The sequence below is a fragment of the Mytilus galloprovincialis genome, chromosome 5, assembly GCF_965363235.1.
Source record: "Mytilus galloprovincialis chromosome 5, xbMytGall1.hap1.1, whole genome shotgun sequence".
Lineage (NCBI taxonomy): Eukaryota > Metazoa > Mollusca > Bivalvia > Mytilida > Mytilidae > Mytilus > Mytilus galloprovincialis.
Window position 1 is genome coordinate 86,362,473 of NC_134842.1, and position 24,719 is coordinate 86,387,191.

Consider the following 24,719-nt stretch of genomic DNA (forward strand, 5'->3'; position numbering starts at 1 on the left):
TGTGGTACATCATTAAAAATAATTTATAACCACTTCTTATTAAATCTAATATCAATAGATCATTAGTAACATTTTCCAAATCATAATATTTAAGTTATCTACTGTATATAGCAACTGGTTGAGAAATGTGACCTCTTTGAGATTCTCTGTTCCCTTTTGGGAAACCTCTCCCTCTCAATGAAGGGAATTACCTACTAGTATACGCCCTGTTGACCAACAGAGCCTCCGCAGTTACAAGACTGATATTGCCTTTCCCATAACAGCTGGGAGTAAATTAATTGCTAGACCTGGAACCTCTTCCATGGAATCTAGAATTTGCTTTAGAATCTTTGTATAATCACCAAGTTTGCTTCATGCAATCATAACTAAAAACGTGATAAATCAACTGTCACATCAGATTCAGAATTACAAATAAGTTTTATCATCTAGATATTTCTGAGCATCTCTTATGCGTTTAACCAGAAACCCATGGTCAAACAAACAAATAGAATTTTACAATAAAATCCTTGTATTATCAAGATCCAATGGCTCATTCTTACAACAAAAAATAGCCAACTCAACAATAGGGGTGATGATCAACCCCTTAATAAAGTATCCCTGGGTTTCCTGCATCTTTGAAAGCACAGAGTTGGCCTGTCTAGGCAGTGCCATTTCGATCTTTTTATTTATCCTAGACACACTAGGATTCTCACAGTTCTCAGGGTGATAGTATTACTACTCTATGAACTTGATATTTTCCTGATTTGATATTTACTGACATGGTAGTATTATTAACAGTCACAGAAAGTCCAGAAGAAAACTTAGACACAGTTTTCTGCCTTTTTAAACAATTTTGGGATTGTCCAAGCAAAATCATGATTAAACTGTTCAACAAACAGGATGAGATAATGGACCATTAATCTCACTAAGAGAAGCCTTAAAGGCTTCTGAAAACCGTAATGCAGGATCAATTCAGTATGAATTAAGTAACAAATGTGCTGTACATCGTACTAAGACAAAAACTTAATGAATATATAAAATTGGCATACATCGTAGACAATAAAATGTTTAATTAATTTCCATCGACACTTGTCATACATCGTAGACAAGAAATTTTTAAATTCATTTCCATCAACACTTGTCATACATCGTGGACAATTGAGGAATTATTATTTCTAATTACCAAAATAACATTAGAACTTGTCGTACATCGTAGACAAGTTAAATGTAACTTTAGTAACGTTCCCCTAAATCTTAGATAAAAATAAAATAACTAAAAAGAATTCAAGTGAAGTGTTCACTTCACACCCTCTAGAAAAATAATGACAAGTTATTATGGAACAGGTGCTTATATACTAGGGTCAAGGTCACTGGCCATCTATGGTCTGGTGGTTATAGTTTGTTTCTTCAAACAGAGATATTACATGTTAGCTTCCCCCCTCATAGAGAAGTTAAGCTAATTCATTACTTGAGACCGAAGGCGAAATATGAATAAGAATAAAAGACGAACATTTACTCTACAAAGCTTACAGATAATAAATGATAACGATTTGATTTTCTTAAAACTGTATAACGTGTCATTCTTACAAACATAAATGTAAACTATAATCCTGGTACCTTTGATAACTATGTAACTGGACATAATTAACAACTGGAACGGATATTTCTCTTGCTTTGATAGTAAGAAACAAATCTGACATTAAAATAAGAATACTTTAACCTAGATACGAATATTCCAAATCAATTACTGAAGGCATATGATGAAAAGGTTTCCGTGATATATAAAAGCTTATATAATTAAGTAACACATTTCTCAATTGATTCCCCATCAACTGTTTTTCTTTTCTTAAAAAAAGCAAGTTATGTGTTCATTTGTCTACTCTAAATATTAATAACGTAATGTTGTAAAGCTGTTATTGCAATTAATTAACAGTATTGTATCCAGAAAGGAGGACATATTTATAGACTATCTCGCAGTATCTATCAGGTCAGTTTATAAGTTTTTCCTAATCTGTGTATCATTTGTGTTGTGCATAATTTGTAATACCTACATACGGTCGTTGATAAATAACTCAAACAGTAATTAAAACAGATAAATTTTATATATATCTAAACAAATATTACGATTTTGTACAATTTTATTAGAGTTGTTAATGTGTGCTAAGTCGGGTTGACTAGCCGTTACTTGCATATATTAGTCGGAGTACTATTTATCTTTCATATAGCATGTATATGTTGATCCGATCTAGACTGGTCTATTCCATAGCAGAATAATAATATTGCAAGTGCAATTTATGCATTTTTTTCTAAAAGATAATATTAAAACCTCGGTGATTTTTACAGTCCAATAATGTATTGTTCAGGTTACACGATCTGTTAAGGGTCGAACTTCGAACTTTAAACGTAAACAAGAAATAAAATATCCACTACCTTTTGAATATTTTGTTGATATTAATATCATACAAACCTTATGGAATGTTTCATCATATTGAAAATATAATATATAATTTTGTAAACAACAGTAAATTTAAAACAAGAATGTGTCCCAAGTACACGGATCCCCCATCCCCAGTAGCATTTTCTATGTTCAGTGGACCGTGAAAACTCTAATTTTGCATTAAAATTAGAAAGATCATATCATAGGGAACATGTCTACCAATTTTCAAATGGATTTGACTTCAACCTGATCAAAAACTACCTCGAACAAAAACTTTAACCTAACCTTAATCAACGAACGAACGAACAGACGGACGCACAGACCAGAATACCTAATGCCCATAAATAGGGCATACAAAACGTACCATATCATTAAAGCAGTTACATGATATGTTATCCGGTATCCGGGTTTTCATTCCAGTTATGCCTAATTAATATAATCTGATTACAGAACTATGTTCTTCGGTAATTAATATGGTTATTACAGGATATATAAGTGTTCACAATTGAACAATTATATTCTATTTTATCTAGATTCAACAGTTGAACAGAAACAAATATTACAAGAATCAATCAGTAATTGAGGATTTATACCAGATAAAGGAGATATGAATCACAATCAAATGCATAACAGTTTTCAACATGTTCAATAAAGAAACTAGCTGATAATGAAAAAAAAAATAGAATTTCAAAAGTAGCAGACATGCCTTTTAACTCAATGTTATAATCGATAACTGAAATAAATGCAATGGTGCTTCACAAACGCACATAATAAACACAACAGCTGTACAAAAGTTTAATTCAAAGCATTTAAACAACAATAATAATGATAAGGTTCACTTCAATATCAGGTTGATATAGGTCTATATATGCAAAACGTTTTTTTGAAACGTTTACAAAATGTTTAAAACGGCTATCCATAGATTTTCTCTATGCAAAAAAGACGTGTTCAATCATAAGAAATAGTCAACATGGAAATGAAGACTGTAACAAAGGTATCATGAATTACTTGTTATCAAAGTTTTGACTTTGATTTAGTATTTTTGAATTTACCAAGTCAATTTTCAAGTTACCGACTTTTTCCTGACTTTACGAAAAAAAAATGGTTCTTGTAAAATATTTTACAAGTAGCCATGGTCAAGAAAGAACAAAGTTTTGTTATTTTTCTCAATATCCATTTCTTAGTAAAGACATTTAACCATGATAATTATTCAACTGCAAATTGCCTTTTTTTATTATTATATCTTTGTTATTGACTCTTTTGATGCAACTTCAAAAACACATCTTTTCAATGTACATTCTTTGAAACAAAACTTGTATAACGTCTGAGGTGAAAACAATCGACTAGGTTGGGGACAGATATTGTAAACTGCAATATTTACACGTGTTTAGTGACAAAGTTTGCATTTAATTTTGATAAATAAAGTTCAGAGAAAGTATTTGTGTATAAAATACTCTGCAAAAGAACTTGATATAACAGTTATATAAGTGTGTAATACATCTGGCTCGATCCGAACATAGATCTACACAATAATGAGTCCTCGTTACTATTGTGATTTTACGTAGATAATACAGGAGGCCGAGTGGTTTAAGTATTAACTACTGTCATCACTAGCCAGTCAACACTGATGTTCTGAGTTCTCATCCCGCTCTTCCGATTGCTTTCTACTCCTATCTTAATTGACTAGGATAGTCAGTTTTCTGAAGTCGGTTATTTTCTCGGGGCAGCCCGGCTTTTTCTTCAAAACAAATCTCGCTGCCAAGAAATTGCGTTAAAAAAAAGAGATAAAAAGAAAATATATTACCTAAATGTGCATTTATTAAATTTAATACCCAAATATTATATTAAATAAATAATCTTTGATAACATATTTACACACATACATCTAGATAAATAAAATTGATCGTTTACACCAATAAATGACATAGTATACATTACTTTATTGTTTGTCAGTATGACGATGAAGTTCTTTCTTATGTTTCTTGTGCTTATATCTGCTCATGGATTTCTCTTGGATAAGCCACAAAGTTCCAGTGGTCAATCTGTTGCATCAAACCAAGATGTTACGGTATCAGAATTTCTTGCTGAGACTAAGGCGAGACACCAGGGTGATGAACAATTACGTCAATATGTCGACAAATCTCTTGGTTTACTCACCTCTCAACTTGAACTTAAGTTTGATATTATCGAGCAACAGTTAATACGGTGCGAAAACCAAAGCATTCCTAGCCAAGCTTATGAATCTTTGGAACAAAAGTATATGGACCTTGAACGAAAATATGTGGAATTAGAACTCAAATATACTCAATTGCAGTCAGTAAATAAGGAGTTGAATTTGATAAAGAAGCAACTTGTTTCTATACAAAACAGAACCAGTGAAATAAACAATGATGTTATAATTTTGAAGCAACTTGGAAACAATAAACCATTACAAGACATTCAAACTCTACAGCAAGCTGTTCAGACAGTTTCTGCTCAGACACATTCTTTATCTGTAAACGAGCGCGCACGAAGTCAAGATTTTCTAGCCTTGTATAATATGACAATAGATTCAAAACGAGTTTTAAGCGAATTAAACACCAACACAAGTTACCGGTTCAACAGTTTAGAAACGAGAACTGATAAACAATTGTTGATACTTGAACAGAATCACAATTCGTCTACAGCTGGTATCATCAGTAAGATGGAAGCCCTGGAGAAACAGGAGAATAATACCATGTTCGTGATGCAGACACAGATAAACAAGAACTCAGTAAGAGGTTAGACTAGATAAATCCTCATTTTATTTCAATGTCCTTAATTCATGTGTATTTGTGTACTACCATAGAATGAAGATGTTTGTTGACATATGCTTAAAGTTACCACACTAATATAAATATTTTGCCTGCAATTACGTCTTGACTGCTTGGTAATTAAAATAGCATAACTTTCAAAAATAAAGTTCTTTGTCAAAAAGTATAATGAAAAGCTCACACGAATGAAAACAATTGTCAGTAGATTTCTGACATCCTTTCCTTTCCTCATTGATTGATGTAAAGTCAGGAATATTGCGTTTTTGTTTTTGTTTGTTATTTGTTAATTTTTTTCTATTGTTCCGTTGTCTACCTCTTATAGTTGATGTGTACCACTGAGAGCCTGAAATAAAACTGTCACGTAACTTTTTTTCTAAAATTCTACTTCCTTTTGATCTCACTTATCCCAGAAGGTATAAGTGAGCTTTCTCCTCGCGTGGCGTCCGTCGTCTGTCGTCCTTCGTCTTAAGTATTGTCGTCGTCCGTCGTCGTCCGTCAGTTTTTTTCAAAAATCTTTACTTCTTGAACTTCTGAGCCAAATAAAACCAAACTTGACCGGACTCCTCCTTATTATGGAGTATTTAGTTTTAAAAATGTATCTGAAGACCCAGCTAATAAACTAAGATGACCGCCATGGCTTAAAATAGAACATGGGTTTAGCATGCAGTTTTTGCCTTATATATGTAGCTCTGAAACTAAAGCATTAACATCAAATATTATAAAAAGGTACACATGTTTATTAGGTGAAGATCTATCCGCCCTAAAATGTCCAGTCGCATTAAGCAAACGATTGTTAGGTTGCTTTTACCTAAATTGGTAAATTTTTCGTCCCTATTTGGTAATCTTAAGGAAAGTTTACAGTTTTTTGGTTACTATCTTGAATATTATAATAGGTATAGATTAACTGTATACAGCAGAATTGTTCATCAAAATTTGATCTACAATTAAGTTTACATGACCAAACGGTCAATGGATCCTTTTAGGAGTATTTGCTCTTTAAAATTAATTTCAAATTTATAATTTTGTGCAATATTTTGTTATCTTTCTCATGCATAGATTACCTTAGCTGTATTTGGCAAAACTTTTAAGAATTATGGTCCTCAATGCTCTTAATCTTCGTACTTTATTTGGCCTTTAACTTTTTTGGATTCGAGCCTCACCGATGAGTCGTTTATGGACGAAATGCGCGTCTGGTGTATATACAAAGTTTAGTCCTGGTATTTATGATGAGTTTATACACCAAACTTGACCACAATCAACATTAACTAAAGGTAACTTGTTGTTAAAATGTGTCAGATGACTACGCCTCCGAACCAATATGACGGAAATGGTTAAAAATAGAATTTGTAAAAAGCAAGTTTTGTTCAATATTTTTTTAACCTTTATAAATAGAGAAAATCTGAAAGGAACACATATGTTCGAAATAATAAGCTCTTCCAATTGTCCATATTCTTAGACAAATTCTTATGGGATTTATGGCCAACAAATGACAAACAATGATTTTCTTTTCATTTTTGCGTATTATCATGAAAACTATGATATTCAAAAAGAAACATTTTTTGTTTCTTTTATGCCTCATATGATTTAAATTATAATAAAGGAAAACACACTTCAATAAAAAAAAATCAGCAACATTGGATCTATTAAGAGCAATTCTCTGTAACCACCAACCATTTTATATAGAAGGTCGGCACGCATAGTCACCGATTTTTATGAAACTTAGCCAAAATATGTGATCATTTAAACAACCTTTATTGATAAACTGATAAGAGCCACTAGTTCATGTATAATCAGCCCACAATATGGACAAAATAGACAGTTTTTAGTTAGAAAATAAATGTGGTTACCATCATCGTGTGTTTTCTTTGTAAACTGGATCATATACATTATTTTAATACTAGTGTCTGGTCCTAACTGGAATATATCTAGTTCGTGTGTGATGTGCACGTGACACCTGAATATTGAATAAGATCTCCGTGTGATATCATAACAAAAGATTGGTTTTATTTGTATTGCAAATATATCATATGCAATTCTCTCTAACCACAAATAGAGTCAAAATACAAATAGGCTTATACTTTCTTGAAATTATGTAGTACGTTGTTATATATTTCAGAAATACGATGAATTTTGTTTTATTATCGAGTGTATTTATTTACTAGATAAGCAAATTTTATTGTTAAATCGCAATATTGAGCTTCTTGTATCTCACCATCCATTTTACGATGTACATATATATATAAAGTCGGTTTCTATATATTTAAGGTGGTTCCTAACACTACAGTGAGAAAATCTATAAACAATCATCTAATCATTTTCATCACGATGTATTGTTAAGGGAATATTTAGCTTCTCGATGATCAAAATAAGTGTTTGTCAAACTGCTATATACCCAATGATTTTTTCCGCGGAACGGATGGTTTAAAGTTTTTGAAATATTTATATTTTTGTCAAAGGGTCAAAGTAAATATTTTGTCAAAAACCGTATGAGAATCAAAAGAGCCAAAAACTATTGTTTATTCAGTTTAAATATTATTTCAGTTGCCTTGACCGCTCATCCATCGACACCAGGAACAGTAACCAATACCATAATAAAATTTGACAATGTAAAGTATAGTGAAGGGATCACCAACATGTCTGCATACAAGATGTCGGGAAAGTTCACATGTGAAAAGGAAGGACTGTACATTATATCTGCTTCTGTGTTGTCGTATACAGGTAGTGCACATTACTTCATTAGTCTGAATGGGAATTACATCTCGAATACTTATATCGGCAATCATGATGACACTCATGACCATACTGGTGCAGTTACTATCACCCTGAAATTAAATCCAAATGATGAAATCTGGCTATACGCTGGTGGATCTTGGTATCTTTATGGTGCCTTGAATTCTCAGTTAACAATAATCAAAATAAAGTGACTACACTTTGAAGACATCAGTCAAAAATAAAGTTGAACGTTGTGACGTTATAGTTGGGTGCCCAATCAACAAATTTGATCTATTTGCCTTAACGGAATAACGCACGGCTATATTCTATATCATTGGAAAGAAGAGAACAAACATCATCGAAATATTGTTATCGTCGTTGTCTGCCGTGGTCACGTATTTTTTTAAATCAGGATCAAAGGTCACTGCAAAAAAACAGTCAGATTTAGATAGCTTGTTTTTCCTACATATATGCATTTGGAACAAAATAAAAACAATTAATTTATAGAAAAATATCTCGTGTATCTACATTTAGAACTTATTTTATATTTGTATCGTCAAAAATGACTTTAGATTGACCTTTCTGCATATAGGGTGCACATTTGAAATCTTCAAACTGCAATTAAATAACAGTGACTTGACCTATTTTAATTTCTAAATTAAACATTTGTGTATTCAATTCATTACAAGTATGATCTGAAGAAGTTTGTTAGACCTTATCTTTAATAATTTGCCGAAAACAAAATGTGTTTTTCACGTCTTTTGATAGTAAGGTGTTCGTCAATTTCTATGTACATCAAATTTCTGTTATTGAGTGTGAAAGAGTAAATATTAATGATTAGTTTCGAAATTTCTGTAATATTAACATCGAACTTTGTTGAATATAAAGCTCTGTGTATGGCTTTTGTTTTACATTCCTGCAAACGGAGAGAAAAGGTGGGGGTAAACATTATGAAAACAAAATGTCTATTAGAAACAGGTAAAACACCCCATCCTACATATACAGATAACTAAATGAGCAACAATTGGCTATAATGTTTACAAGTATTCCAAAAATATAATAAGGGAGAGGATTTTGTACAGCATCGATGTAATTCACTAACAATCGCAAAAAAAAAAAAGACAACGTTAGTAACTAAAGGGACATTAAAAACTTATCAACTGAAGACAAGCTGACAACAGCATAGACAAAACACGAGAAAAAAAACTCAAAACAAATGCAAAAAGAAAATTATAATCGAAGCTATAGTATTACCTACTACAATGTACGTTCTTTGGTCATCTGTAGTTTAAGCACACCAACCACGTCAAGGTCAGAGACCAAATGGCAGGGTTTTTTGTTTATTTTTTTTTACATCTGTCCCCACTAGTTAGATTGTTTCTTTTTTTCAACGGTTTAAAAATATTTCATTTATCGTTTGGAAAATATTATGGACTGCTTCATTATCATTTAATAGCTAACAATGATTCATAAGGTACAAACAGAAAAATGAATTATCTTATACATCGTCATCTTCGTCGTCATTAGTGTTTCTATCTGCAACCAGACGAAAATTTACATTTTGACATATGTCATTAGCCTCACATTGGCATACATCTGTACATGATTGAATTTGTTCGAAGCAAATGTTACCCTTTGAAACACAATTTTCCCCTCACAAGTACAAACTAAATCTTACAAAAATTCATATGACATCTAAACTTCGAGATAGACAGGAACAAGTCATTCTTTTTTTCTCATCAGAACTGAAGAGGAGATTGTTAGGGTAGTTTTGCTTGCTATATGGGAAGCGTTTAAATGTATGTCTGGAGTGAAGCTCTTATTACATATTGTTTAAAAGTAGATTCACAGGGAGGAAGTTTGACAATGGAGAAATTTTTAATGGTAGCCAATTTTTCGCTCAATTTGTTTAGGTCACAATGATCTATTTTGAGTTTTACTTGAGATCATTAAATCTAACGAAAACATCTGGAGCTGCATCTATAGATTCATCGATGTCACAATAAGAAAGGTTTGACAAATCGGTGAAATCACATGGATTGTCCTTCAAGACAAACACACGGCGCGCTTACCGATCCTAAACAGGCATGCCGTTGTATTGTATCATGTTAAAGGATGAGCGGCTGGTAGAATGTTACAGATGGCGAACCCGAGACTTTTACGTATATTCGTGAACAAGTATATAACGACGCATATCTTATATGCAAGTCATAGTGCCTGTTTGAAACCATAGCTCATGCGTATGCTGCATGGAGGGGAAGTAATGTACAGAGCATCTGTCCATTGTGACTTTATTATTATCATACCCTGATTTCTTTTTACACCAAACTCTTTGTCTACATGAATATCATGTAAAATCATGCGAGTATCTACTTCATCGGGCGTACAAAATGATTCTTCAAACCTGAATACTCCTTCTGAGCAGATTCAGAGTCATTGGAAGTGCTAGCCAGATAAATTACTTTCTCGAGTATCATAGTAACTGTTGATCTATCATGATGCTGAACAATCGATTCGATAGTTGACCTTCTATATATGACCTGAGACACTTTTACAGACGAACAATAACTTGATTCAGCTTTAAAATAACTGCAGTTGTCTCGTGTCTGCTAGTGTAAGATTTATAGCAGCATGTTGGTACACTATTTTGTAATCATCAGTATGAAGGTGGTCTAGGTCTGAAGCATCATGCAATATACTTAAATACACATGATCTTTTCGTACTCCCGTAGTCTCGATGAAGTTTTTGTTTGTGCTAATTCCTCGCATATTAATAAGCAATTCAATAGAAGAACCCTGACATATAACACACTTATCCAATTGTAATTCATTACTACTTCGATTAGGGCTTGATTGGCATAGCTTCACAGGACTGTGATCGTGTGCCATATTCCAGGTCTGAAATAACATTAACGGTACCAATATTTCTGCACCAGATGCGCATTTCGACAATATATGTCTTTTCAGTGATGCTCGTGGCCAAAATATTTGAAATCCGAAGCTTATATAAAAGACGAAGAGCTATAATCCAAAAGTTCCAACAAGTATAGCCAAATCCGTGAAAGGAATCAGTAGCACAATACAAAGATTTTTTACTTCTAATCACTAACCTTTGAAATGCTGTAACTTTCTTATGAATGCATAGAAATAATAAAAGAGGTATATATAGATAGATAAAAGATTAATCTTTTAAATGAATGCAATATTTTTATTATGCGATAATTATGTAATTAATTATTATGTAATTAGTGGCAAAATCTGGGTAAGTTAACTTGAATGAATTTAGCTCTATCATCTCTTTAACTATGCAGAAAATTTTAAAGAAATCTTAATCAACACATCATGGGCTTCAAAAGGATGTCTCAGATTGTCTCTATGGTATTCCATTCTCTCATAAATCTCTAATTAGTGTAAACATCCTAACCACATAAAAGAAGATAATGTTTAATTAGGTGTAAAATTTGTTCTATACATTCTATCTGAAATCTGAGACACCCTTTTGTAGATAATGGCCATAAGAACAACATATAATAAAATCAACCCTCTAGGGATACCTATGCAGAAGCTAATTTCATTTGAAAGTGGAAATTTGGTGAAAAATATTTAAGACACAGTTAACATTATAATTGGTTACATAATTGTTGCATAATACTAACATTGCATTAATTTGAAAGAGTAATATGTTAGCTATCCAAAACTACCACTTTTATAAGTTTTCAAGCATTATTAAGAAAGTTACAGCATTTTAAAACTTGGGAGTTGGAGTTATAAAATCTTTGTATTGTGCTACCTTAAATGGTAACCATTTCAGTGCATATGTAGGACAATAACAATTATATATTATGTGATTTCAGATTTTTATATTAAAATACCTCAACAGGAATGAACGATAAGATGTGTGGCCTGCCGCAAGAAAATGATGGTCGTTGCGGATATTACCACCCCCTCTATAAACAAGCCAGCTTTGTGTTCTCAACAAATTGCTGCTCAGTTGTTTGATTTGCTGAAAGTGCCGATCGGAGGAAAACTTGTAGTGACCATACTGATTCCCCCCCTTCACTCTTATAAATGATACTAATAGTGCTGTGTCATTTCACAGAAACAATGATTTAAACATCCAAAATTAGTTTTATCTTATTTCTAATTTTTGACATAGATTTTTTTTATATGGCGAAAGGACACTGAACTTTACTCTATCATCCAATGTACCAAACAAAAAGACAGTCAGATTTAAACAGTTTGTTAAACATTCACTTAAACTAAAATCAGAGATATTTCTACATTCGTATACCCGACCATTGCTTTTTATGATTTTTTCTATTTTTCAACATATGTGTGCCTGAGGATCTAGCACGTCGTTCGAATGAGATCGAGCGCTTAACGAACCTTGTGAAGTTAAAATTACCCTTTTTTTACTGAAACCATCAAGAGTGCTGTTTGTCTTTTGTTCTGGGTTTGTCTTTTAGCTATTGTGTTGTCTGTTTATTTTAGATATATGTGTTTGAATGGCCTTCTGGTATCTTCCGCCTCACGTCTTTTAAACATGTTTGCCAGATTGTTTGTCTGATAAATAAATCAAAATCAAAATCCTCATAATACAAAATAAGAGGAAAACTCGAAAAAGAATTTTTTTTTTAATTCAGTACTGCTGAATTTTATACTTATATACTTACTTTTTTGTACTGTAACGGTAGTATTTTCCCCATAATAATTCACTTATGATTTTCTCAGATTCATTTAATTACGATTTTTGTGAGGTAGGGAGTGTAGGCAATTTGAGTGCTCTATATTTAAGTCCCAATTAATAAGAATAAACCATTATAGGTCAAGGTATGGTTTTTAACATGAAGCTTTGGCTTACACCGAAGAGCAAGCTATACAGGGTCCCTTAAAAATACTTTTGTAAAACCATTCGAACGGGAAAACCAACAGTCTAATTATTACAAAAACGAGAAACGAGTGATTCTTACAAGGAGAATAATGATAAAGCACGTACAGTTCGGGTTCCTTTCTTTGCAAAAAAAAATAATGAAGAATCGGTGAATTTTGCATGTCAATGTTTATTTTGAACTTATTTAAAAATTAAGTTTTACAATAACTTACAGGTTTCTCAATTTGGCAGGGCTCGAACTTTGAACTAAACACATCATAAATTATGATCTATCTTTTGAATAATTGTTTGTATTCATATTATTCAAACAATCATTGATTTGGTTATCTAATATTTTATCATTTTGAATATCGTTCATAGTTATGCAAATACAAATCAGTTTAAATAAATAAACTTTATCATTAAAGCAATACATGATATTTCATATTAACGTTTTTCTTTGTCAAAATCAGAATGGCGATCGTTTGCTTTCTTTTGCTTTTTGTGTTCCTCCCTGTTCGTGGATTTCTCTTAGATAAGTCCCAAAGTACCAGTGGACAATTAGGAACTTCCACTCAGTATGTTACGAGCTTGGAATTTTTGGACGAGACTAAAGTGATACATTTAGAAAGTCAACAGTTACGGCGCTACGTCGATAAGTCGCTTGCTGTACTTACCTCACAACTGGAAAATAAGTTTGGTTTTCTCGAACAGAAATTAGTAGAATGCGAAAATAAAAGCGTGCCTAGCCACGCATATGAATCATTAGAACAAAAGTTTATGGAACTTCAACACAAATATGAGACTTTAGAACGCAAGTATACTGACATTCAAACATTAAATAAGGAATATACTTTGATTAAAAGCCAACTTGTGTCAGTACAAAACAAAACCAGTGAATTAAGCAACGATGTTATAATTTTAAAGCAACTTGGAAACATTAAACCATTACAGGAAATACAAACTCTGCAACAAGCCGTTCAAACTGTTTCTACTCAGACACATTCTTTATCTGTAAATGAGCGTGCACGAAGTCAAGATTTTTTAGCCTTGTATAATATGACAATAGATTCAAAACGAGTTTTAAGTGAATTAAACACCAACACAAGTAACCGGTTCCACAATTTGGAAACTAAAACTGATAAACAATTGTTAAGACTTGAACAGAATCACAATTTGACAAGAGCTGGTATCATTAGTAAGATTGAAGCCATGGAGAGACAGGAGAATAAGACCATGTCCGTGATGCAGACACAGATAAAAAAGAATTCAGTAAGAGGTAAGACCAAACAATTTTATATTTATGTCCTTATTCCCTTAAAACTAAAGAAGGACGATGAGAAAACATTATAAAGATGATTCTATTTGGCTACAGTCATGTTTTGAATGATTACTTTGATAGTTGCCAAGCATGTGATAGTATACATGGACAAGTACTGTTTTCCTCACTTTTGTTCTCCTCTCAGATTTATTTGTTCAAGGGGGTAGCCTGTGAGAGAGTGATTAGACATCCTGGTTTCACTAAAGCTCACGAGTATTAAAGTACAGTTTCCTCAATATTGTTATTTGTATTTTCAGTAATACAAAAAAAAGTTTTTCAAGACTATGAATGTCTAACATATTGAAAAAAAAATGAACAACCTCTTAGCATGAAATTTAGATGTGTGCTCTATAATACTTTTCTTTGTTTTCATCATCACTTCACTCAGTTTTTAAAACAATATAATAAAAGTATAAACATATATTGCTAAACTCAGTTAACGTACTCCAATTGTCTTCAAAGAAATTATATCTAATGATTTATTTTATCATCCATCATGTCCATTGAAGACCAAATTGGCAACAAACGAAAAATATGGTCACATCGTATTTTCGGCCATTCACATGGCTTTGCGTACAAAGATTGTGAATGTGAACTAAATTCTCATGTTGACACAGAATAGTACTCAATCATGTAGTAAAAGAAATAGGTGCATAAAGCTTTTTTGGTTTTAAATCTATCTAAATAGATTGATTAAAAAAATATATACTAATATAAGGAGCACAAAATTTCAGTGTTGTATAGAATTCTTTCTCCAATTAGGTGGTACTTGGAACTGTATATGTATGGAGTGAATTTACCCCTCCAGCCTTACCTGACTGGTCATCGTGTCCTGCATAATAAATAAGTAGTACTAGTATCCCACAAAAAACAAATATGTAGAGGAAATGTTCCCCGAACTTTCTCTTTCGTTGTGAAAACGTTTTGATTAAACGATGTTGGAACATTAAAGTGTGAACTACCAGTTACGTTGTAAGAACGTTATATTAGAGCTTTCTTACAAATTGACCAAAGGTACGTACGCATGACGAATCATACGTAAGACTCGTTTTAGGGATCCTTTATTTTGACATATTTGAATAGTAGTCAAGGAGTTTCGGACCATTTATCTACATGCAACGACACTTTTTAAATTAGATTTTTCTTGGGATATATATGATTTCGGGACGTACAATAGGTTAAAAGATAATACCACAAGGTGGAAGGAGATAACTCTACAAAATATCATAAATATATGAAGAAAAAAATGCCCCTAAAAACTAAAACCAACCCCCTCCTCCACTCTTTAAAATTATAATGTTGCATTGTTTAACCTAAGAAAATATCAAAGCAAAAGAAATGTCTTCTTCCCTTACAGACAAATAAAAAAAATACTTCTTTGATTCAATATTTGCAACACCCCAAATAATAAAATGAAGAAAAAAAGATGATCTCCATACTATACCATATGCTGGTGCTCGTTTAATAACTTATAAATCATCGCCTCTTCCTGGGTGATATGCATTGCCCCCTATCCAACCTTAATGTGTATATATGATACACCGGAGTTAGGCTCTACCAGCCAATGGAACCGTTATGTTAGCATATGTTATACTTGTTTAACAGTGTGAATTTTGTAACGTTCAGAATAAACTGAATTTGTAATAAAAGTTATAGTTTCAAATTTGTCGCCTGCGATCATAAGAATTACATTACTATTATTATATATATAAGCATAACATGAATAGAAAAAAAACTTGATCACAAAATCTGTTTTTCTAGATTAATTCAACATTACTCATGTTACTTTTTCAAAACATTGTAGCATCATTGTTCTGTAAATCTCGATATTCCACGTTGACAATTTGCTGAAAGTGTACTATAAAAAAAAAACATGTGAACCGTGTCAATTAATTTAGAATTTAATTCGATAATGCCATTACACTTTATATCGTGAAACTCGTGCTTAAACAATCCCCGCGAAAATATGTGTACTCATGGTTTACGTAAGTAGCGTATCGGGGGAAGTGTATTTGACACTATTTTCTTTGTTTTATAATACTAAAAGCATGCTTAGATTTGCGAAATATTAAAAATTTTGAAAGATACATTTTATTTAGAAAAGAATGCTTTTTTACCGCGGTTAAAACAAAGACCCTAAACTATTATTGTGGAAATGAAATACGTGCTCCCTTTACGTTCGTCCGTACCTTTCGTGAATTTGTAAGAAAGCTCTGATATAACGTTATGAACAACCAAACTGGAATCTTAATAGAACCTTGTGTAACCAAAGCTGGAACCTTAATAGAACCTTATATAACCAATCTGGAACCTTAATATAACCATGTGTAACCAATTTGTGACCTTGATCGAACCTTGCGTAACCGATCTAGAACCTTAACAGAACCTTAAGGTGGTATATGGGTGTCTTCCTTCATCTTGGATTGTAAAAAAACAGAGAATCAAAGATCCAGATTTTCCATCAAGTTAGCAAAATTTGATGCAGGAATGCAGATGTTTAATGTACATTTACCAATTTATAAGAATATATAACTTCTATATATTGATATTTTTGCAAATGTTAATTATTTTTGGTTGTTTTTTTGTTTTTTTTTAAAATTGGCATTTTAAGGGGAGGTAACTCTAAAAAAAAGTGCATTTTCTGAAGGATTCTGTATGGAATTTTCCTATTTTGTATTTTAGCCGGAACAAACGTACAGTGACCCTATCTTTTCTTTTGATATTCTCAAAGCAGTGTCTGAAAGCTATCTTTTCCTGAAGTATTTAACAATTTTATCATTTTGTTTAGTTTCTAATCACAAAATGGTGTTTTTTCCTGTATAATCCATAAAAAATGTGTCATTTTGTCCCGTCCTGTAGCTTGAGAAAATGCGCGGTGACCTATCATTTTTATTGTATTTTTCAATATGTATCAATAGATACAACTTTTTGGCAAAGTATGAACAAATTCTATCATTTTTATTTTAGACTCCCATACCACCTTAAGTAACCGATCTGGAACCTTAATATAACAGTGTGTTACCGATCTGAAAACCAAATTTAACCTAATCCCAGACAACATGTGTCTGTTGGCACAAAAATGGTCCAACGAATCTACATGCATTGTCCCAACATTGTTATTTCTCCATCTACCTGACAATGCACGAACATTTTGACGCTGGACGTTAAAGCTACCAACAATCACTCTCTCTTTCTTTCTTAGAATTGTACTTTACAATTTTACCCATATTTGAAAAAATTCAATCAACACATCCATGTTAATTAATGAACACACAGGTATGGATTTATATTTTTTTTAGCTAGACAACCAGCAAATTGTTAAAAGTTGGATTTTATATGTCTACACGTTGCTAAATCAGACCAAGAATGAAAATTATAAAGTCTATTTATGATGATTCATTACTGTATATGTAATTCACTTCATACAGCTATTTTTATATTTCTGTATTCTAACATTGTTTTTATTCACAAGAGTGTTTCTTTTTTTTTCTGCTACACTTTCTTTTGTCCCTACTTCTGACTCCGTTTTATGTTTAATTCTTATCCATTATAGCAAATCTTCATAAAATTTAGATCACTGCCCCTGTAAAAAATTATTATGAAGTAATGAATACATTAGTTCTCAATGTATACTTCTTACAATCTACTCAATCCTGAAAAATAAACAAAAAGACAAAAATATACATTGTTTCCGGTGACCTGACGCAACACAAATATAATAAATAGGTAGAGAAAAGACTCTTTTTTAGATATTTTATCTAGACTGCACAAGACACAGCAATAGGCGTAATGTTATCTTTACCATTATGGTTATAATTCACCGTGCTAGCTAAGTTAAGCAGGGAAATTGAGGTTACAATGTAGATATGGACACAGGAGGCAGAACAATGTAAGAAAAAAACACTGTAACTAAATAAATAATTTCAGTGACAAAATTACGAAGTCAAATCTAAATACCACATTATTAACAGTAAAATTAAACCTTTTGTCCATACACTACAAACCATTAAAGTCTGAAATGGCCTATATCTGTACTCGACTGTACTGATTTTTACTCGACCGGTCTGAATTGGTCTGACTTTTACTTGACATTACTCGACCCCAGTCTGAACCATACTTGACTGTACTGAATCGTACTTGACCCTTATCTATGCCGTGGATAATAGTCTGAACTATTACTCGACCAGTCTGAAACAGTCTTAACCCATTCTCGACTTGTACTCGACCTATTTTTCCAGTCTGAACAATACTTAACCAAAGGTCTGAACAGTACTCGACCAGTCTGAACCATACTAGACCAAAAAACTCTACTTTTTTTAACTGTTAAAATAAATTTCTATTTAATGACATATATAACAACAGCCAACAAAATTTATAAAAAAAATTAACTTTATATTAGAAATATATCTATGATTATATTTAGGATGAAAAAAATAGATTATATAAAACTTTTATCAAAAAGGGATAATATTAAATAAATAAATAAAATTGTTGGTGATGAAATATAAAGAATAACCTCTGCTTGTGGCAAACTCATAAATAAGATCACACCTGGTCAGATGTATTAAATTCTAAATAACAGTAATTCAAAATTGCAACATCCTGTTTAAGTTAAATAACAAGGCCTTTCAAATATACATGTATGTACTAGATAAGTTATACACGAATTTAAGAAAATAGGGCTTTCTTTTTACCTGTTAAACACACATGTATTGAGGTAATTAGAACATATTAAAGTGCTTTCTGTATGCCATGTTAATTTGACAAAAAAAATTACTTAAATTAATTGAAATAAATTTTTACTGTTACTTTGGAATACATTTCTTTTTTTAAAAAGGTTATCAAGGATTGCTATGGAAATTCTATTGTCATGATTACATTAAATTCTTGGTTTAATAAAACAAAGCAATTAAGCTCTCATTTTTTAAAATTTATTAAGTTGTTTTATATACTATCTTATATATATATTAATAAAAAAAAAACATTCACTGTATTATTAATTCAACTCAACTAAATCTTTACTAGGTTTAAGTTAATGGTGAAAATAGTCCAGTTACCATAAAATACTTCCGAAGTATTCATAAAATTTTGAATAAATATTGAAAATATTAGTCATTTGTTAGTCACAATTCATTTTTTTAGATTATGTGATCAGCTTGTTTTATTTATATTTTAAAAGTTGATATATATTTTTACGTAAGTGTTGATTAATATTGTGTTGACGTTATATTATGATTGATTATTGTGAAATTTTAATTTCAATACTGTATTGAATACATTTTTAATTTCATTTGTTGTTCAAATTTCATTTTTATTTAAAAAAAAATCATAATTGATAAAATTCAGTTGATAGATACAAAGAATAGGTCTAGGTTGGTCAAGACTTGGTCGAGTATGGTTCAGACTAGGTCAAGTATGGTTCAGACTAGGTCCAGTACGGTTCAGACTAGGTCGAGTACGGTTCAGACTAGTATAAAATGGTTAAGTATTGGTCAAGTACACATTCAGACTGTTAAGTATGGTTCAGACTACAATCGAGTATTATGAAGTAAATCTCAGACGAATTCAGACTGGTCGAGTAAAAATCAGTAAAGTCGAGTACAGATATAAGCCATTTCAGACTTTTAATGGTTTGTAGTGATATATATATGCAAATTTGTTCGACCTGTTAGTTAAATGCGTTTTGTTTAAATATACTTGTTCCCTTTTTTTGGTCTTTTGGAAAATGTTGTTTGTGCTGTATTTAGACTCTTCTACAACGAACTTTGTTAACATACACACGTATGAAAATTGCTGTTTTTATCCAACGCAATCTTAGGTTTGAACGTAGTTTTAGACTCGTTTATATTTTTTTGTTTGGGCTTGTATCATATTTTCCTTCCGGTTTATATGATCGGTTCATCCTATATTGACTCTTAAAATTCAAGAGTCTATCTAAAAATAAGGATACATTTTATATGGCCTTCCAAATACCGTTTCGATCCCTAACATCACTGAAGAGACATTTATTGTCGAAATCCGGATCTGGTGTACAAACAAATATTAACACCTTATGTGTGTGGCATAACATCTTGGCCACAAGTTAATTGTTTTCTGTTTAGTATTAAATTGATATTAAGATCCATTTTGTTACATCTTGTGATCTTGTGATCAGTTTTATTTGGCAATCGCCAATGGCAGTCAGCAGGGTTAAAGAACATCAGTTGTTCGACCTGTTAGTCAAATGCGTTTTGTTTAAATATACTTTTTCCCTTTTTTTGTCTTTTGCAAAATGTTGTTTGTGCTGTATTTAGACTCTTCTACAACGAACTTTGTTAACATGCACACGTATAAAAATTGCCGTTTTTATCCAACGCAATCATTTATCCCATTTGGCCCTCTTAGTCGACATTTGAGATCCCCTGGCCACACTAAGGCAGATCTCACTCGACTGACCATTACAATCATTGACCACAACTCTGCTTGGTCTAGGGAGGATAGACTTACTCGGGAAAGATTTTGGATAAGAAAACTAACAACTTTGGCACCAAATGGGATAAATGAAAAGATGTAGTTCGACACCATGCAGTGCTTCACATCTGGGTTATATTACTTATCATTACAGTCAATGTTTTTATTTCTTTACCTTACTCATCTCTAAAATAAATCTGTTGAATATAACGATTTAAATTGCTTAATTTTTTAAGGAATGTTTAAGTACCAAGCCACGTTCAACTAGTTTACTTTAGTCAAAATTTATGACTATATTTTAACGGTCGTGTGTTTTAAACATCACAGACTCTGATGTAACTACACTACCGTTGTCAAATCTGAAATTTTTACAAATTCAGACCGTTCAGTACTGTTTATTTGGAATTCTTATTGACGTAATCTTTCTTGTAACATCATATTTGGTGACACCGTTAAAGCTTTAGAATTGTGCTAGTTCATATCGCACATTATTATTTTTATTTAAAGCATATATTTAACCTCTGATGTAATTAGTCATATAACCTATGTCGTGTTTAACAAATTTTTAGAATTGTGCAAGCGTCTTACCTGATGTTCGGTTTGACTTTTTTTATTGTATAAATTTCAAGATTATAACAGCGTAATCTGAGTAGACTGATAATTGATTCATTCAACATCACAATCATATATACCGATGAAAAAGATCTGTTATCCGAAATATTTATAAATAATTACATTTATAGTTCCTTTGTATATCATTGGTGTTGTTATGTACACTTTTTAGGCGTTTATATAATTCATTTTATTGTGTACATGTATCGTTACTTGTAACGATACGTGTAACGATCCAGCTCCCACGTGGGGAAAATCGTTGACTATTATTCAGACGTTTTATGTATATATATATCCTAATTTGTATGATCCTTTACTATAGATAATTTAGCTTATCTGTAACAATAACATCTTCATGCCTTATATATCAGGTACTGTAGTATGCCGCTAGATTAAAACTGACGAGGAAAGGTAACACAAGCCCAGCCAAAGCTCTTTTTAGAGAGCCCAGGTGGTCGTGTGGTCTAGCGGGACGGCTGCAGTGCAGGCAATTTGTTGTCACGATATCACAGTAGCATGGGTTCGAATCCCGGCAAGGGAAGAACCAAATATTTGCGAAAGCAAATTTACAGATCTAACATTGTTGGGTTGATGTTTAGACGAGTTATATATATATATATATGTAATACATTTTACACCTTTTCAAAACATTTCAACTCTCCTTTTTTTTACATTTTCCCCTTCATATCTTTCTTTATTTTTTAAGAAAATATTTGAAAAATAGCTTTCTTATGTTTTCCATGTCGTTTATTATAATAAACTAGATGTTTTACATAAAATTATCACACATACATGCCGTTTCATTATGTTTATGTACAATGTATTATGTTTGATGAAGTTCACTTTTTCATTATTTCCTATTGTTTAATTATATCACAGCATACATATGATTTAAGGAAGAAGAGTCAGCTTTTTGAGATATTTATCCTAGGGGAAAAAATCAGTCGGGTCCGTATGCATGTAAATTTCAAGTTCTTGCAGTGAAATTAACAAAATTAAGAAATGAATACACTATTTGATATATAAAACACTGCTACACATTTTATATATAAAATATTGCTCATATCACTTGCTTATTGATACTTATGTTCAATGGCAAATTTTCATGTTTATTTAGGATACAAATTTATTTCACCCGAAACTTGAGATCAACGTAATAAAATGATAGAAATAACTTGTTTTATTTATTTTTAATAAAATCCCCAAGGTTAAAAAAATAAATTGTATTTGTCATTCATAATCATAATTTAGACTTGTTATATATTTTCGTTGTGGCTTGTATCATATTTTCCCTTCGGTTTATATGATCCGTTCATCCTATATTGACTCTTATAATTCAAGAGTCTATCTAAAAATGAGGGTAAATTATATGGCCTTCCAAATACTGTTTCGATGCCTAACATCACTGAAGAGACATGTATTGTCGAAATCCGGATCTGGTGTACTAAAACATATTGACACCTTATTTTGTGGCATAACAACTTGGCCTCAAGTTTATTGTTTTCTGTTTAGTATTAAATTTTTATTTTTTTAAGATCCATTTTGTAACATTTTGTGATCAATTTTATTATGCAATCGCCAATGGCAGCACAAACAACATTTTCCAAAAAGGTGAAAAAGTATATTTAAACAAAACGCATTTGACTAACAGGTCGAACAACCGATGTTCTTTAACCCTGCTGACTGCCATTGGCGATTGCCAAGTAAAATTTATCACGAGATGTAACAAAATGGATCTTAATATAAATTCTATACTAAACAGAAAACAATAAACTTGTGGCCAAGATGTTATGCCACAAACACAAGGTTTCAATATTTTTTTTTGTTTGTACACCAGATCTAGATTTCGACAATATATGTCTCTTCAGTGATGTTAGGGATCGATATAATAATAATCTTTTTTATTTGAAAGATTAAATTTGCTAAACAAATATAAGGAACATTTATCGAACGTTTTAAGATTGTGAGTCCAGTAACGTTTAACAGTAACTTATATTCAACGTGTCTACAATGTATTATTTGTAACATAACCAAAATGAAACGTCCAAACAACGTAAACATAAACCGTTTTATTTAAACGTACTCACGTAAAAAGAAAATTGTGTGAAATCAAAATAAATTACCAGATTATATTTGTTTTACAATGAGTTAATATCTTTTAAAAGAGATGCTGCCAAAATAAAAAAAATATGTCTTCTCTTATTTTGTTATTTTATTCTTAACAGAAAGTGAATCAAATTGGTCGAATAAAAGGGGGAGGGGCATGGACCATTTAAGTGCAAAATTTTACTTTTATACAGGTATGTAAAAGAGACCATTTTTCGAAGAAATGATAGGGAAAATAGAGGTGTTGACATATTTTTAACGGAATACAAAAAAAACCGTTCTATAACACTGGGTCCAAAACTGTAATATAAAGAGCTGAAATATAGCTTCAAAGAATAAGCAAATAAAAAACATCGGTCGAGGAACAAAACATATGCCTTAAAACCCAAATTATGGCGGGAAAATGGTGAAAATGAGTGAAATGTCATTTTGAGCCTTTAAGAGATACACATAATAACGAAAATATTCTTTTAGAGACAAAACTACACTGATTTAACATTTCTAACCAATCAAAATATTTTAAAAAATAGTATCGAATTTACGATAAATACTTTTCGTGTGCATTGTAAATCCATGCGTGAAATTATGCACAGTCGAATAGTCCCGATCCACCTTAACTCGTGAATACTTTTAATTCCTTCTTTGTTTCAGTTGCCATGACCGCTCATCCATCGAGAGATATAGAAACTTCTTCTACAGCTATAATGAAATTTGATGATGTGAAATACAGTATAGGTATCACAAACGTGTCGGCATACAAATATACAGGACAATTCGTATGTGAATTGGATGGAATTTATATTATATCAGCTTCCGTTATGTCGTATACCACAAGTGCTCAATACTACATAAGTCTGAATGGGAATTATATTTCAGATACATACATCGGCAATCATAGCGGCGACTTAGTTCACACTGGTGCAGTAACTATCACCCGAAAGTTAAATCCAAATGATAAAGTCTGGTTGGTAGCTAGCGGTAGTTGGCATTTTTATGGAGGGTTGTATTCTAAATTCACAATTATTAAAATTAAGTGAAAACAAAGATTCTTACTTTGAAGAAATGCAGTGAATAATTTTACAGATGAATGTAAATAAATCATTTTGTTCCTTTACATGTGTTTTGATGTTTTGATGACCTATTCAATTATGACCATTTTTTAAAATCAAGAAACTTATTATAACCTTTATACAGGTCACATTAAATGAGTTTGTTGATGAATTAATGGAGAATGTCTAAAAAGGACACGCAGTTCCTTTATACTATTTTAGATATGTGAAAGTCTAAATCTTATTGACCGTTTAATTTTTGTTTTACATGAATAGACAAAGAAGGCAAATTTATTTGAAATAACACACCAAATCATGTAAATTTGACAATGTGTCAGTCAATTTTCTGTTTACTTTTTAACAGTTTACTTATTCGTATGTCACATTTGCT

The 24,719-nt window shown here is 31.6% G+C and overlaps 2 long non-coding RNA genes across 2 annotated transcripts; both read left to right on the top strand.

The window, feature by feature from the left end:
* Window positions 1-4,358: 4,358 nt before the first annotated feature.
* On the top strand, window positions 4,359-8,174 carry LOC143074807 (uncharacterized). The gene is made up of 2 exons (XR_012978099.1): window positions 4,359-5,175; window positions 7,750-8,174. It is a non-coding gene; the product is annotated as an uncharacterized LOC143074807 (long non-coding RNA).
* A 5,084-nt stretch (window positions 8,175-13,258) lies between these two features.
* Window positions 13,259-24,393, top strand: LOC143074808 (uncharacterized). Its single transcript, XR_012978100.1, has 2 exons — window positions 13,259-14,069; window positions 23,931-24,393. It is a non-coding gene; the product is annotated as an uncharacterized LOC143074808 (long non-coding RNA).
* The last annotated feature ends 326 nt before the right edge of the window (window positions 24,394-24,719 follow it).